Genomic DNA, 18,147 nt, shown 5'->3' with positions numbered 1-18,147 from the left:
ACATGCAAACTGAACCACTTTCTTACACCATACGCAAAAATAAATTAAAAATAGATTAAAAACCTAAATGTGGGACTGAAACCATAAAAATCCTAGAGAAGAACACAGGTATCTTTGACATCAGCCATAGCAACTTTTCCTAGATATATCATGTGATGCAAGGGAAACAAAATCAAAAATAAACTATAGAGACTACATCAAAATAACCCTATGAGCAGCAAAAGAAATAATCAACAAAACTAAAAAGGAATCTACAAAATGGGAAAAGACATTTGCAAATGATATATCCAATAAAGGGTTAGTTTACAAAATATATAAAGAATTTATAAAACCCAACACCCAAATACCAAATAATCCAACTAAAAATGCACAGAAGACGTGAGTAGACATTTTTCAAAAGAAGACATACAGACAGCCAATAGACACATGATAAGATGCTCTACATCACTTATCATCAGGAAAATGCAAACCATAACTACAGTGAGATATCACCTCAAACCTGTCAAAATGGGTAATATCAACAACATAAGAAACAACAGGTGGTGATGGGGATGTGGAGAAAGGGGAACCCTCTTGCACTGTTAGTGGGAATGTAAACTGATAGACAACAGTATGGACATTCCTCACAAAGTTAAAAATAGAACTATCTATCCAGCAACTGCACTACTATTTACCCAAAGAATATAAAAAACACTAATTCAAAGGGATACATGCACCCCGTGTTTGGAGAAGCATTATCTACAATAGCCAAATTATGGAAACAGCCCAAATGTCTACTGATTGATGAATGGATAGAGAAGATGTGTGTATATCTATTACACAATGGAATATTACTTAGCCATAAAAAAGAATGAAATTTTGCCATTTGCAATGACATGGATGGAGCCAGAGTATAATGAGTCAGTCAGAGAAAGACAAATACCATATTATTTCACTCATATGTGGAATTTAAGAAACAAAACAGGTAGTGGCCTTATTCTCTGCCTTTCTCTTCTTGTATCTGAGGCTGCTCTGCTCTTATCAGCCCCTGGCCCACAGTCTCTTTGAGACCAAGCACCATGCCTTCAATTAAGTTGCAGAGTTCTGATGGAGAGATATTTGAAGTTGATATTGAAACTGCCAAGCAGTCTGTGACTATCAAGACCATATTGGAAGATTTGGGAATGATGAAGGGAAGGATGACCCAGTTCCTCTACCAAATGTTAATGCAGCAATATTTTAAAAGGCCATTCAGTGGTGCACCCACCACAAGGATAACCCCCCTCCTCCTGAGGATGACAACAAAGAGAAGTGAAGAGATGATATCCCTATTTGGGACCAGGAATTCCTAAAAGTTGACCAAGGAATACTTTTTGAACTTATTCTGGCTGTGAACTGCTTACACAGCAAAGGTTTGCTTGATGTTACATGCAAGACTGTTGCCAATATGATTAAGAGGAAAACTCCTGAGAAGATTCCCAAGACCTCTAATATCAAAAATGACTTTACTGAAGAATAAGAAGCCCAGGTACACAAGAGAACCAGTGGTGTGAAGAGAAGTGAAATGTTATGCCTGACACTGTACCACTGTAAGGATGGTTCCAAATAGTAGTTGCACTGCTCTGTTAAATGTCTGTTAACATTAGACAAACAGTAGACAAATACAGCAGCAAATCAGTTGTTTTACCAGAATGTTGTCCTCCTTGCATGTGGAGTTTGAGTACAGATTCCAAACTTATGGCTGAGTTTCTTCTGGTATGATCAAAAGTTTCTTTTTTCTTTGCTCTGAAAAACTGACATGTAGGTTCTCTATAAGAGAGATGGCATTTTGGGATTTCCATCTCTAAATATTTCTAAATCTTAGAAATCTCTCTAAAGCAATTTCTGCCTAGCTTATTTTTAGTTAACTTTAGTTTAATAACCTTTTAAAAGTTGGCATTGTGAATAAAACAAGTTGCAAAAAGTTTTCTGAAAAAGAATTAAAATAAAAACAAAACAAACAATCACAGGGGGGCAAAAGAGAGAAGCAAACCAAGAAACACACTCTTAACAACAGAGAACAAACTGATGGTTACCAGAGGGAAGATGAGTGGGGGGATGGGTTAAATCGGTGATGGATTAAGGAGGACATTTATTGTGATGAGCACTGGGTGTTATATGTAAGTATTGAATCACTAAATTGTACACCTGAAACTAATATTACACTGTATGTTAACTACCTGGAATCAAAATAAAAACTTAGAAAGAAAATGGAAAGACCATATGGCAGTAATATGGGAGGAGGGGGTATCAAGATGAATCTACATTATGCCAACACCTGAAAAAAGAAATCCTATTAATATTACATAGTCAATGTTTATCAAGCTTTGATTACATAGAGATAACTTTAAAAAACCATAAAAATCGAGGCTCTCCTTTTCTCCAGCATCTATCTCTGAATATAAAAACTATTCATTTTATAGTAGGATAAATTGTTATGAAGGAAATTATTGACCTTTTTAATGGTCCACTAAAAATGCAGAAAAACAACTAGTTTTTAATTGTGTGCATAATTTAAAAATATAGAATATATAGGAAATCTTATTGCAGCTATTTCAGATTTTATTTTATGAAAAATCACATGCATAAAATACTTTTCAGATTAAAATTAAAATGGCATGTTAATAGAATAATTATGACTTGTCAGAACTGAAAGTCATCATTCATGGTTTGGAAAAAATATTTCCTAGTTTTGATCTTTAAGTGATTATTTAAAAATTAAATTCATACAGTTTAATTGATTATAAATGTAGTTCCCATTGAGTACTCTGTTTCTTTTTGAGGGTTATTAATTTCATTTTTAAATGGGAGATTAAGCATGTGAATTGTCAGTACATGAATTCATATGATAATTTAAATTGTACCACTTTAAGAAAATAGCACATTACACATAGAGATTTGGCATATTATTTTCCAAAGAAATGTTCAAAGAGAATGCAAGGTCCCTATATATATCCACATAACCTACTGTTTGCTACTAATTTTTAAAATAGACTATTATGCGTCACCTGGGTGGCTCAGTTGGCTAAGCTTCTGACTCTTGGTTTTGGCTCAGGTCATGATCTCACAGTTCGTGAGTTCGAGCCCCACATCAGGCTGTGTGCTGAAAATGCAGAGCCTGCTTGGGATTCTCTTTCTCCCCTCTCTCTTTGTCCCTACCCCACTTATGCTCTCTCTCTCTCTCTCTCTCTCAAAATAAATAAACTTAAAAAAATTTTTTTAAGAAAATGAACTATTGGGGCGCCTGGGTGGCACAGTCGGTTGAGCGTCCGACTTCAGCCAGGTCACGATCTCGCGGTCCGGGAGTTCGAGCCCCGTGTCGGGCTCTGGGCTGATGGCTCGGAGCCTGGAGCCTCGTTCCGATTCTGTGTCTCCCTCTCTCTCTGCCCCTCCCCCGTTCATGCTCTGTCTCTCTCTGTCCCAAAAATAAATAAATGTTAAAAAAAAAAAAAAGAAAATGAACTATCGCTACTAATCTAATCTCATAAATATATTTTGAATATTCTGCTTGCATGTAAATGAGGAACCATGAAGACTACTGAAATTATTGATTATATCACTCACTTGCCTAATACTCAAATATATGAAAATTAATGTTAGCCCTGTTCTAAGAAAATTGTACTTACACAAGTTCATCTTGCTAATTTCCTTACAATAGCACTAATTTATAAGTTATTTCTTTAAAACCACCCTTGATTTATTCACCTTTATTTTTATGCAAATTAAATTTCAGCAAAATATTACTACTTCATTTTAATCCCAAAATATTGAATAACATCTGGTCAACATTTTTATCACTTATTGCTTCATTTTCAATTATAAAATCTCTGTACTTTTAAATACTTAATCTACTTTCTGTTTTATTAATCACCTTTTTTATCTGCTCAGATAGGAATGGCAATTTAACAGCCCTGGGAAAAGTTGTCTAAAAATCTACAACTGGGATAACTAGAAAAGGTACACTGAGGGAATATTAAAATTTTAGTTCCATTTAAAATTTCATCAGAAAAATATGAATTGATAAGGTTTAGAATCTTCACCCAAGATGCTAATAAGAAAGTCAAAATGCAAGGAGGTATATTTTTAATAGTCTAATGAATTATCCTGGTTTAAAAATGATTTCTATAGCATGTTTTATGATTATGATGTAGATATTTATGATGCATACATTATTATTACCCCTAAAGAGCTTGTTATCAAATGTGTAGAAGTAAAGTTACCAGACAAAACATAGGCAATATTTGGGACATACTTATACTGAATAGTTATTTGTTCTTTATTTGAAATTCACATTTCACAGGGTATCCTGTATTTTTATTTGCTAAATCTGGGATTTTATGTAGAAGCATAATTATAGGAATACTAATTCATTTTTCCCTCATTTGAATTGAAGAAACTCTTGATCTTTAAATGTTGCAAAAATATGTGTTCTTAGGACCAGCTACATAATCTGAGGAACGCTATGCCAAATGAAAATGCATAGCCTCTTTTTCAACAATTATTCTTCCAAGATGGCAATAGTAGGGTATTAAATCAAGTGCCCATGAAGCTAGCCCTGTTCTTAGAACCCCAGGCATTAGGATATATATGAACTAAGTGTCCTTACATTACAGAGAAACAAAAATTGGTTCATTTTTAACAGGAACAACAAATGTCCGTAAAGGACAACAAAGCAAATATTTTAGGCTTTGAAGGCCATATAGTTTCTGTCACAATATTAACTCTCCCATAAATAAACTGATGAGCATGGGTTGTGTTTCAATAAAACTTTATTTACAAAAACAGTTGGTGGACCAAAATTGTTGACCCTGTAGTTTGCCGACCCCTGGACTATGCTACAAACATAAGCAAAATTACCAGTTAGATTTGTTTAGATTCTAAATAGATATACCCACTAAGGCAAAAATTCATCTAGGGGATTGCAATCATTTCCCTGGGACATTATTTTTGCAAAGATATGTAACAGAATCTATTTTTTAATGTATGTATCTTTAAATTAAATTCAGTCATCTAGCTCAACTAAGCCACTGTCCCAATTTTCTAGGTCCATAAAAATATATATCAGGAATGACAAAGGAGAAACATAATATATATTTGCTTTCTCCTCCTCTTCTATTTAATTTTTATTTACTTTCCTATGCTTTTCTTGGAATAAAACTTTAGAGTCCAAGGAAAGAACATGAAGAAAAGCATGAAAATGACTGTATGGCCTATATTTACTGGAGTAAAGGCTGCATGCCAGGCCATGCTGATCTGAAGATGAGACTGTTCAGGTCTAGAAGCCTCAAAGACTTTCTTGGTGTTCCAAGAGTTTTCACATAATGCAAGCCCCTTGGTAGTAAATAGGTGAAGCAGTTATTATTTTCACTTTAAAGATAGGAAACTGAGACCCAAAGAGGATAAATGTCTTCCTAGAGTCAAATATCAGAAATAGAAGAGTAAGGCTTATGTTCCAATCTTCTGAGCTTTTGGTATCACAGAAAGTACAGAAAGACTCCTGTTTTTGAGTAACTGATAGACAAATATGGACAAAGAATGAAACATAAAGACCCAATGAACAAAAACATACATTTGAATAATTTGGGTTATTCAGACATCCTTATACATAATCTAAGTTCTCAGTGAAGTCAGAATAATTGATGGTTATGTAAGACTTAGTTACAGGAATAATTGCAAGTTATAGGGTGGAGAAAACTAGTTTTAAAACAGCCTAGCGAAAAATATAAATTTTCTGAGGGACTTCCACAAAGATTTGGTTGATTGGGTATGTCCCAGTCATTTTGGTGGTGAGTTTTCAAGCTAATCCTTTCCCTCTGAGTCTGAAAAGAAGTAAAAAGTTACTATCTTGTACAGTGGACTGGGAAGAGTTGTGTCTAATCCATTTGGTTTAGCACCTATCTGCAACAGGCTCCTTCCAGAGCAAAAACAGATTTTTCTGACCATTTCATTTTGACCTGACTTTCTTAACCCATCCATTTTAATGGCTGGAATAAAAAGAGATGCTTGGAACCCCAGAATATTATATTATGTCTCCCAAAGTGTGTGCCTTCCTTTTAAATTATGCATTCTCACCTAATACCACTTTTAAATGTGACTTGAAGTGAAAGGAAAAGAAAAATACAGGATTATTAGCCAAGGTTTTCCCTTTAAAACCAAAAAGAATATGTAAAATGATTGTCCTCTCAACCATAATATGTATCAGAGTGAGGCTGCCAGGTTTGATGCAAAGAAAATGAAACTTTAGAGTCATAGTATCTGGCTCAAATGCAGACTCCTTAATGTACTAGCCATGTGACCTTAAACTTGATCTGTGTTTCCATTTCCTTAGGAAAAATAACATCTCTATTGTAATGATAAAGAGAAGAAATGAATTACATTCTAGGGGCACCGGGGTAGTCAGTTGAGCATCCAACTCCTGATTTCGGCTCAGGTCATGATCCCAGAGTTGTGGAATTGAGCCTCACATTAGGCTCTGCACTGAGGGTGGAGCCTGTTTAAGAATCTCTCTCTCCCTCTGCCCCACTCCCCCACTCACACTCATTCATCTTTCTCTCTCTCTTAAAAATAAAAATAAAATTAATAAATGTAAAGATTCTAATATGTAGGTTCAATAAGTAGTTTTATTTGCTCTCATCTTTTGAGTATAAGCAACAATACTCTTACAAAAATATATTTCAAAATTCAGAATAGATTATATTCAAAATTCTGAATTGAATTTGATATATATTATAATGTTACTTATAAAATACGAACAGTTTCTGTTTTAAACTTATTAAATATCTGGTTTTCACTTTAATTTCCTTTATTATACTTAGGTGCTTTTATCTAATCAATGAACATCTAGACTAATTCTTCGATAATAAACACATATAAAAATAAATGGCTGATATTCTGACAAATGTATTAACAAAGAGAATTTGTTTTCTTTTCCACTCAACTAAACAATGAATCAACTTTTCCCATTCACCATTTCCAAATCACCACGATCAGTTTCCCTAATAATATGGATTTTTTATGTAAAGATCCCAGAGTTAACTTTCTAATTCTCAAAGATTATAATAACAGAAATACTATCTACTAAATTCAGGGAAAATTATAATCTTAGACATAAATCTCCTTGTAAGGAAAAATTTCAGCCATCTTATAAACTTGATAAAGTAGGCAGAACTTGAACACATTTTCTAAAAGCCATGCAGCAACATATTAGAAGAAGAGAGAAGAGTCAAGGGAAAATAAATAAATAAAATACATAAAATAAAATAAAAATAAAAATAAAATAAAATAAAATAAAATAAAATAAAATAAATACTACACCAGGTATCCCTTCTCTACCTTGATGCTATAGTCATTTTCCAGATTATTTTCCAGACTGATAAATCATATTATTCTTTTAACTTAAATGGTGGTGCCATTAACTGAAATTGGGACTTCAGAAGAAGGAGGGGACTAGAGGGTGAAGTTGACAGATATAGTGCTGAGTTTGAGGTGCTTGGAAACCTTAATTGTGGAGATACTTAGTTCATGATCATACATACTGGCTTATTCTACACACAGCCACCAGAGGAACCTTGCTAAAATATTAGAGCATACGTCTTTACTGGGCAAACTCCAAATGGCTCCAATTTCATTCAGAGTGAGATCAAAAGTCCTGAAAGTGGTCTTTTAGGTTACTCAATCTAGCACCATCAACACCTCTAAACTTGCTTTCTACTTGCCTCACTAATTCCATTCCAGCCACACTGGCATGGTAGCTCCTCAGAGACCTCAGGCTCACTCTCACCTCAGGGCCTTTGCTCATGCTCTTCCCTTTGCCTAAAACTCTCTTCTCCCCAATACCCATGTATCTTCTGCCCTGGCCGGCTTCAGCTCTTAACTCACACATCACATTCCCAGTAAGGTCTTCCCTGACCACCCTAGTTAAAATTGCTACCATCTGCCAATCCCAGTACTGTGAACCCTTGTTTCCTGCTTTCTTCAGTCCACAACACTGTTCTCTGTAAACGTGAAATGTATTTTGTTTGTTTGTTTTTTCGTTTGTTTGTTTGTTTATTACCTGTCCTCTCCTACACCCCCAACCTCCTTCCTGACCCATAGAATATGAATTCCGCAATGGCAGGGAATGTTGACTTTTGATTCACTGCTACATGTGAAACAACATAGTAGTAGCTCAACAAATGTATGTTTCATGATTAATGCCACAGTGCAGGAAAGATGCCCAAATAGAAGCAATGGTTTAGAAGACCCATAAGTGGGGTGCCTGGGTGGCTCAGTCAGTTAAGCATTGATTTCAGTTCAGGTCATGATCTCAGGGTCATGAGATCAAGCCCTGATTTGGACCCTGAGCTAAGAGTGGAGCCTGCTTCAGATTCTATCTCTGCCCCTCTCCCACTTGCACACCCTCTCGAAATAAAAAAACATTTTTTGTTTTGTTTTTTTTTTAAAGAGTCACATAGTGAAGGCTGACATTAGCACATCCACTGTGCTATACAGATACACACTTTTCTAGATGTTTTTATAGCTCTTAGGTTACAACTAAAGAAGCATTAAGCTAGGGAGAAAGTCTGTATGAAAAAGAGAAGAAGCAAAATGTTTAGGCACTTTTAAAAAAACACTTAGAGAAACAAAGCCAACCATTTTGTGCTTTTTAATAATTTGTGAAATTATAACACATTCATGTAAAATCATTTTTAATGAAAGATAACACAAAACCAAAGAATGCACTGAACTGTGCCAATCTATGCAATGGGGAGTATATGAAAGGTAAAGTTTCTTGCATTTGAGATGCCTGCAATTTCTAAAATAGATTTTAAAATATATTACTACTCATCAACACTTACTTGGTCTTGATCTTATGCCTCTATTTAATTATGCATCAAATGAAGGGCAGTTTTAGTGTTTCAACTCACAATAGTTCTTAATAGCCTCCTTCAGCATGAATAAGTGAACTGCCAGATGAGAAGCAACTCTAATAAAAACAGGGTCCTGTAGGAATTGTAAAATGGCTTATGATGCTTCCTGTGAATATCAGAGAGGGACTATAAAGTACCACACAAAGTGTGGATATGTGTTTTGTGATTCCTGGAAGACATGTTGGTAAGGCAATAAAATGTGAGCCACCAATTTAAAAGGCAGCTTTAGGAGGGATAATCAAAGAGCTGAGTTTCTTATCAAGTATCCCTGTCTTTTTTTATTATTATTATTATTTTGAATTGCTTCACATGATCTCTTTGAGCCTGAGAAACTTTCTTTTTGAAATTATACCGTGAAATTTAGGAGATTACTCCCCGATACTTGAACACTGACAATATTCTCTATGTAACACTTTATAGAACTAATATTCAGGAATTTTAACCAATATGTGGTCTAGGTCTAGGGCATTTTCCCTCCTCTTTATAAATATTAACATAGCTTTCTCTAGGATAGCTACTTGACATTCTGAGTCATTACATATATCTAAAAATTCAAGCTAGCATTTGCAACCAATTTCCTGAAAAATATGACTCAAATAAATTATATCCAGTAGCCTGTATTGCTTGTCTCTTTTAGGCCTGTGTATGTGTCATAATACTAATTATAAGAGCTCTATATACAGCTTATATCCAAGTTGCTTTGAAGACACTGATTTGCTGAATCCAACTGTTTACCTGGTTCTATACACTAACACCAGTGCTAATTCTTAGTAAGGAGAACATACTTCTATGTTTAATTATTTAGGTACATGGGTCTAGCACTCAAGAAGGATGTTATACAAGCCAGTAAAATAGTTTGTGAGTAAAATTTAAAACCCTTGACTCTAAAACCAATCTTGCCATAAACTATATAAACTTTGGCAAGTTCACTTAATTCCTTGTGGTCTAGAATTCTTATTTTCAATGAAAGGGTAAAGTGGATGGTGTTTAAGAATATAATTAAACCCTAAAAAATATATTATTCTAAATTATTTTTAGTTATTTTGTCTACAATTTGTTTATATGACCACCGGATTTGCAAAATGTACACTCTTGGAATACACAGGCTAATATTCTTTCTTACTTTCCAGACACGTTTAATAGACAGTGAGTGCATGCTTTTCCACTTAAATTTGAGACCCATTCATTTAAATTCATTGAGACCTTTCATTCAGACCCTTCCATTTAAATTTGAGACCCATCATTATATACTGATAGACATTCAAAAATAAACTGGATAATCCTAAAGGTCAAATTTTTAAAGAAAACAAAAACTTACATAAAGAACATTATTGCTTGCTTATATAGAATTTAGTCTTGGGGCGCCTGGGTGGCTCGGTCGGTTAAGCATCCAACTTTGGCTCAGGTCATGATCTCACGATTCGTGAGTTCAAGCCCTGCACTGGGCTCTGTGCTGATGGTTCAGAGCCTAGAGCCTGCTTGGGATTCTGTGTCTTCCTCTCTCTCTGACCCTGCCCCGCTCACACTATGTCTCTCTTTCTCTCAAAAATAAACATTTAAAAAAATTTTTTAAAAAAGAATTTATTCTCTGCTATAGCCTTTCTAAAACAACATCAGTTGTGGTTAAATAATCAAGAAGTAAGAGCTGACACTTCAGTAGTGCTTGCCTTGTGTTCTTAGTAGTTTATGTCTAATAACTCAAACTTCACAGCATTTATAATGCACTATTAACCACCCCCACTACAAATGAGGAGACTAAGTTAGTTAGGTTGTCTAAAACCACAGAGCGGGTAAACAGAAGAGATGGGATTTGAACACAAGCAGAATATTTGTGCTCTTAACCATTATATCCTCCTACACTCAGCCTGTTTGGTTGGGGGAAGTTAATTCCCTACAACTTTGAGAGGGCCTCCTTCAAGAGAGCCAATGACAATCATCCCAACCACCTTACCATCCTTATATGGCATTCCTTGACAAGCACAAGGACACAGGAGAGTGCACAACCTAAGTTGGACCAATCAGACTAAAAGAAAGAATATTTACTTCATGGTAGAAAGGAAGGTCTACCCCAAAACAAGGACATATATACTGCCAATCATCACCTGCTAATCATGAAGGAACCCAGTCTGGGGATCAAAGTCCAAACAAAAGAGGAAAGAAAAGCCAAAAGAATGATGAAGATGGGAAGCTGATGCCCCCCATTCTATTACACTCTGAGCCTGCTCTGTCTCTGTACTTTTTCTATTTGGATAACAAGTTCCTTTATTCTTTAAACCAATTTGAATCAGGGGGTCTCTTTCTTATACCTGAAGACATCCTGACAAATACTGGTATAATTAAGCACCTTATGTACAAATTCTAAATTGTTAAAAATCATTGTTCACGGGTGCCTGGGTGGCTCATTCGGTTGAACGTCCTACTTCAGTTCAGGTCATGATCTTGTGGTGATTGAGTTCAAGCCCTGCATCTGGCTCTGTGCTGACAGCTCAGAGCCTGGAGCCTGCTTCAGATTCTGTGTCACCCTCTCTCTCTCTGCCTCTCCCACCCCTCTGTGTCTGTCTCTCTCTCAGAAATAAATTAAAAAAAAAACAATTATTGTTTAATCTAACCTGTATTCTCCTTCTGCCCTGATCCCAAGACCTGTTGTAATTGCAGGATTTACATTTATGTTAATTCCCATTGAATCTTACCACTGAGTCATTTCTTTTCCAGGACATTCATTTGACAATTAATTATTGAGCACTTACTCTGTCTCAGGCATTGTGAGGCTCTGGTTTTGTGAGATAAATTAGTCACAGCCCCTACCATCACAAAATTAATGTCTAGGAAGGAAAAAAGACAACAAATTACCATAACATGCAATGATGCTATAATTTATAAACACTGTGTGTGTTTGTGTGTGTGCATGCACATCCACACATGTGTGTGATGTAAGTGCTCTGAGGGCATAGACAATGGAATCTCTATGATATCTTGGAGGACTTTATGAATACTTTACAAAGGAGGTAACATTTTATTTGGATCTTGAGATATGACTAGGAGTTTTAGAGTAGAGAAGGGGCATTCTAGGCAGTGGGGAAAATCATGATCAGTATCATATAACTACAAGAGTGTTGGAAATGTTAGAATGGTGGGTAGCTCCAATGATGATGTGCTTCAAAGAAGTAAGAAAAGAGACAAGTTCTAAGAATTCAGGCCTGGTCAGTCTCAAAAGTCCATCTGGTCTTTTGTTCTCATACCTGAAGTACCTTAACACTTTTCCTCACTTCAGCCACCATTATCCTCTGTTGGGTTAATAGAGTTAAATAAAGGCCAAAGTTATGTATCTTTGGCTTTTCTAGTTCTCCATCTAACACCAGAGGCAAAATCTCAAGGGATGCATTTAATCACCATTATGGTGTTTGTACAACCCTGATATTTGTGAAATCCTGCAATTACTTTCTTAACAATCATAATTTCCAGTTATGATCTCTCAAATCTCTCATTGCTTTACTAATTTTTCTAACCTTCCCTTTCACAGTTAGTTTTGAAGTATTATTGGAAATTTATTGGTTATTTAAATTAAAATGTTAATTTATTAACTTCTTCCTGTAAAGCCAAGTCACAACTTCAAACTAGATACAAACTATATTCTAACCCAGTTAAGAGAATGTAAGAAAACTCAATAAAGTTTTTTTAAGTCTCAATTTGTCATTTAACATTTAAACAATATACCTTTTTGAGCACCTACTATCTGCATGTTATAAGGACTGGGAATTTTATGAAAATGCAGCCTAGCACTAAGTGAACAGGAAATGACTAAACGATCAAATCTAAAATGGCCACAGCCTGAAAAAAAAAATGTTGATGATAACACAGAAGAAGTTTCATAGAGCTCATGACTCCATAAAGGAAGAAACTTTCTCAAATCAGATTCCACTGAGCAATTCTTCCTGCTCATCTAAATTGAGGATTAAGATACAAGATCTCCTAATAATGCAGGGTCAACCAGAAAGCTTTACCCCCATCATGAAAGGTAACAGAGAAGCAGACTGGAAACCCCCAAAGAGCAGTGATGCCATTGTTTCTGGAAACAAAGAGCAGCTGAATTGGCAATCTTATTAAATATTTCAAAGAAGAACAAACCATACATTTCAGCATTGTGATGGTGAGAAGACAGAAGTGCTATCTATAAAGATACTATTGGGAATCCATATTCTCAATAAACTCAGAAAGCCTTAAATTACTCTGAAATTGTTTTCAAGAGTAGAAGTTAACAGATGTGAAACAAATCGGAATTAGCAAGTCAAAATAACATAGGATAAGAAATCCAAATAGGTCCAAGAAAATTCTCTTCCTAATTTCAACCTCCAGCTTCTATCAACACGCTAATGAAGAGAAACTGATGTTTAAAGCCAGATATATATATATATATATATATATATATATATATATATATATCAGATATATATGTATCTGAAAGCATGCAATATATATATAACGCTTTCAGATACATGTAACAAAACAGTAAATAGAAGTTTATTTTTTTCACTTCAAAAAACACCTAGAGGTGGGAAGATTTTGGTATTGCTTTAGTGGCTTGATTATTTAAGGCCAGTGTCTCTGTGATTCTCCTGTGCAGGGTACTTCAGCATCACAAAATGGTTGCTGTAACTCCAGATATCACATCCTCATTAGTTGCTAAAAGAAGTAGGAATGGACTAGTGTCCACCAAATTGACCCCTGTTTACTTAATGAAATTTTCTCATACACTGTGTCGGCAGACTTCCACTTAGGTAGAACCATGTCACATGACCACCCTTCCAGCAAAAGAGGCTAGAAAGAGAAGTTTTAAGAAACTTTTCCAGGCTCCATTGTGAGTGGAATAAGAAAGCAGAGAGAAGAAGGGTTGGAAAGGACTTGGGGAGTCCATCAGGACTGGGGCTGCCTGCATATGCAGGTTGCAGACTAGGACATAGTTTTTTGGTCCATATAGTGGGTTTGACCATTGCTAACAAATCTTTTTGCCTTGAATCACATATTAAACAGTCTTTTCAAATATTTTGATGCTTATTTATTTATTTTGAGAGAGAGAGAGAGAGAGAAAGACAGTGAGTGCAAGCAGGGGAGGGGCAGAGAGAGAAGGAAGGAGAGAATCCCAAGTAAGCTCTATGCTGACATCCCCCCGCGATGTAGGGCTGCATCTCACCACCGTGAGATCACGACCTGAGCCGAAATCAAGAGTCAGATGCTCAATGGGCTGAGTCATCCAGGTGCCTCTCTCTTTTCAAATATTTTAAAGACTGATTTCTATGCCAGGTGGGCACCTTGATGACAGCTGCAGTCAAGATACTTAAACCTGAGGGAACAGATCAGAAAAACCTCATGAATACATAATGATGCCTTAACAAACTCATTCCTGATTGTGTAGCCTACACATGATTGAACCATCATAAGAATGTTAAATAAAGATGTTAAGTGTACTACAAAAAGCTTCATGTCTAAAAGGAGGGAAATCACATGAGGTGAGGCTGGTCACAAGGCCACAAATACAAGGCATCTAGAAGTAATATCTATGACTATTTCTTATACATTTGTCTTTGTTCAAAAGCAGGCAAACCTTGTAAGTTCTATAGTAAAGTGTTCAGCTACATTCACAGGAATGCTCATCTTTACAAACTTCTGCAGGCAGTTTAGTACATGCAAAGAACTGCGACCATTAATTAGATAAATCTGTTTGTCTAGCCTACAGAGAGTTTTGAAGTAAGCATTTCTCTCCACTAACTACAGAGGTGAATAGCTGATTTTAAAGCGATCCTTGTACTGTACATGCGGTCATTTTAAGTACCCACATCAGAGGTCTTAAAACATCCCAGATAGACAAGCTCTATTGTAATCCAAACAACATTAACAGAAGGAGATTCTAATAGCCTCTATTTAAGTATATCATAAAAATAGCTCTCATTCCCATTGAACTATGCTTCTGTTATTAATATTGACTAAAAGTCTAAAGAGTATGGAATGAAAAAAATTAGAAAGAGACAACACTTATGCAACTTTGAAGTAAAAAATCAAGTTATCTCTGAAAATTTAAATTATGTCTAAATTTCATGAGGGGTCATCTAGAATTCCCTGTCTTTAAATGGCTTCCCTGTGGACTACAGAAAGTACCAAAGAAGGAGAAAGTAAATCACACAATTTCTGGAAACTTAACCATTGCCATTGCTGTAATTGTGTAAATCACGCAATTTCTGGAAACTTAGCCATTGCTGTAAATGGACAATGCTTCCTGGGGCCTTAACAATGTACTGGTGTCAAGGAAACGTGTTCTCAAAGAGCCAAGCTGATTAATTTCACCAACGGTCATGAGCCACAACACAGCCAGGGGACATGACAGATTGACTGTAGGAGAAAACTATTATTTTTCCTCTGTGACCAATGCTGTAACTGTTGAAATCATAGCTGGGAAGAAGTAAGCTCAATCATGCAGTTAAAGTGTTGTTTTGAACCAACTGGCCAATAATTTTCTCACTGAAATAAAACTTCAGGGAGCAACCCATAGAAGTGAAGGAGTGTCCCATTACAACAGATAGTTGCTTCCACATTCTTCAAGCCATTGAGGAAAGATGGCAGTGTACATTCTCAATGTCAACCAAATACCTTTTTTAAAAGACTTAAAATAAATAGAGCATGTTCTAATAAATATTCTCAAAAAGTACCTACAGACTTATCATGATCATGTTTATTTTTTAATAGAAGATAAACTAACCATCAAATGCAGTTCCTTTGCAAATGACTTATTAGTAATATCAACAAAGTGACCAGTCTGCTTAATCAGTAACATATTCTTAGATTACTGTTTTCTGAAGAAAAACAATGATAAAGGGATTCTCATTTTTATATTTAAAAAAAAAAGACTAAAATGGAGGCCTGGGTAGGCTAGAAAATGGGGTTTGTGAAGAGTAAGGAAATGGAGAAGCCTTCTGATTCAATTTTGCTTAGGATTATTGCTATTCTCCAGTTTACTGATAGCAACTCACTGTGGGCTCCAAAACAAATACACCTGCTTTTTTAATGTACAGAAAATTTTAAATGTATGTCCTGGTGTCAATGAATGATATTGATTGTCTGTGACAATCTCTCACTCTTTTGCTGATTTCTTCCTCAATGCACATGACCTTTTAGAATAGGGTGCTGGGACACCTAGGTGACTCAGTCAGTTAAGTGTTGGACTTCAACGCAGGTCATGATCTCATGGTTTGTGGGTCTGAGCTCTGCATCAGACTCACTGCTATCAGCACAGGCCCACTTTGGACCCTCTGTCTCTGTCTCTCTCTGCCCCTCCCCCACTGGCACGCTTTCTCTGTCTCTCTCAAAATAATAAACTTAAAAAGCAAAACTGCAGCAAATGAAAAAAAATAATAAAATAAAATAGAATGCTGAGGCAGAAGGAGATATTCTCAAGTGGAATAGCTAGCTCCCTTTCTTTCTCAATGCATACTTGCTCTCCTGATACATTTCCCGTCTGCTCTTATGCAGTGCCAGGCTGAGGACTTTGGAGACCTCCACTATACACCTAATTCAAACTATAATCGTATCTTGAACGACAAATTTACATCAATACCGAATATTTTAAAAATTAAGAATATCTCTCATGTTTTCTGATTATAAACTCTAGAAAAGTTTGCCAAAACCAAATTTTCTTTTTCTGCATGAAGAAATGAGGGGGGAGGGGGTTGCCTCTGTTTTTGCTAAGCCCTCAAACATAAACTAAAATATGCCTCTTGGATAATCCAGCGCTATGGGGTTCAGAAATTGAATTTGTCTTATTTTAGATATCTCTTTGTCTTAATTTTCTCCTCAATGAAATTTAGGTTATGCATGGAGAACATATTTCCACTATGAATTTACAGCATCAAACAATATCTGGCATGTAGTTAGCACTTAATATATAATTATTCAATGAAAAGGTGCCAGAAAATGCAAAGAGAATAGAGAAGACAAACGGAAAGGAAGGAGAGAAAGGCATCAGACAGGTACAGTATTACTGAATTAAGCATTTGTAGGCAATGGAGAAAACTGTCTATATTTATGAACTTCATGTATGGCATACACACTAAACCCAAGATATTTTCCCCATTCTTCCCTCAAATGTTTTTTAACATATTTTGTATAAAAAAATTATCAATGGCTTTTGTCTCTACAATCAACTGATCTCATGTTTAAAGACAGGCAGAACCAACACTTTTACCACAGTGCATGAATATGTCAGTAGTTTGTACATCCTCTCCAGAGAAGAGTAGAAATATACATTTAACTAAAATCAGCCTATTTATTTTAATTACCCACACTCAAAAACTTACTTAGTTACAATGAGAAAATTATAGCTATAAAGTCATGTTATAAAAGTTTCCATTCTTTAAAATGCTCCTGCTTTGAAATTGGCCAAAATTACCAACATTATGCTTCTGTTTTGCTGATTCTGAGAACTCAGAATTCCATTAAAATTAGAGAAAAATCCTTTCAAACTTTCACAGAAATAGGGTAAAACCCTGTATATTGCAAAAACAAAAACAAAAGCAAAAAAAAAAGTATTTAATTTGTTTAATTAGTACCCAGATTTTTTTCTGAGCAAATAGTCACACCACAGGTAAATTAAAATCACACATAGTTTCAAATATATGTCATTGAGTATCTGAAACTTTTAATACTAGTTCCATTTTTAATGGTTGGCACTAGGTCTTTTATAACAGGTGATGGAGCACTCCTTTGCCTTTATTACAAATGTCACTTCTCATTGTATGCTTTTAAGGAAGTAATTGTAGAAAATACAGCATACTAACATGAATATATCCTATATTCTGCATGACTAAGAAATTGGCATTTTTATTAATCCCTAATAATAACTTACTTGCTTATGCTTATTTATCCAAAAAGTAGAGTTGAAAGAAGCAATACCTAGTTAATTAAGAAATCCATTTTAGTAGGGTTGGGTTGTGATAAATTGATAAATATAATAAACTATCGGCGGCTGGGTGGCTCAGTCAGTTGAGTGTCTGACTTCAGCTCAGGTCCTAATCTTACGGTTCATGGGTTTGACCAAAAACCCACATCAGGCTCTGTGCTGACGGCTCAGAGTTTGGAGCCTGCTTCAAATTCTGTGCCTTCCTCTCTCTCCAACCCTCTCCTGTTTGCACTCTGTCTCTCTCTCAAAAATAAAATTAACTAGGCACCTGGGTGG

At 35.5% G+C, this 18,147-nt stretch overlaps 1 protein-coding gene and 1 pseudogene across 7 annotated transcripts in view; one reads left to right on the top strand and one right to left on the bottom strand.

The window, feature by feature from the left end:
• The window catches only part of MAPK10 (mitogen-activated protein kinase 10), a 342,250-nt gene that overhangs the window by 196,221 nt on the left and 127,882 nt on the right, over positions 1-18,147 (bottom strand). The window lies entirely within an intron of this gene.
• On the top strand, positions 1,012-1,542 carry LOC115512456 (annotated as a pseudogene).

Source organism: Lynx canadensis, chromosome B1 (genome assembly GCF_007474595.2).
Source record: "Lynx canadensis isolate LIC74 chromosome B1, mLynCan4.pri.v2, whole genome shotgun sequence".
NCBI classification, from domain to species: Eukaryota; Metazoa; Chordata; class Mammalia; order Carnivora; family Felidae; genus Lynx; species Lynx canadensis.
The sequence above is the reverse complement of the archived record's forward strand: the minus strand, read 5'-3'. Positions and strand labels throughout refer to the sequence as shown.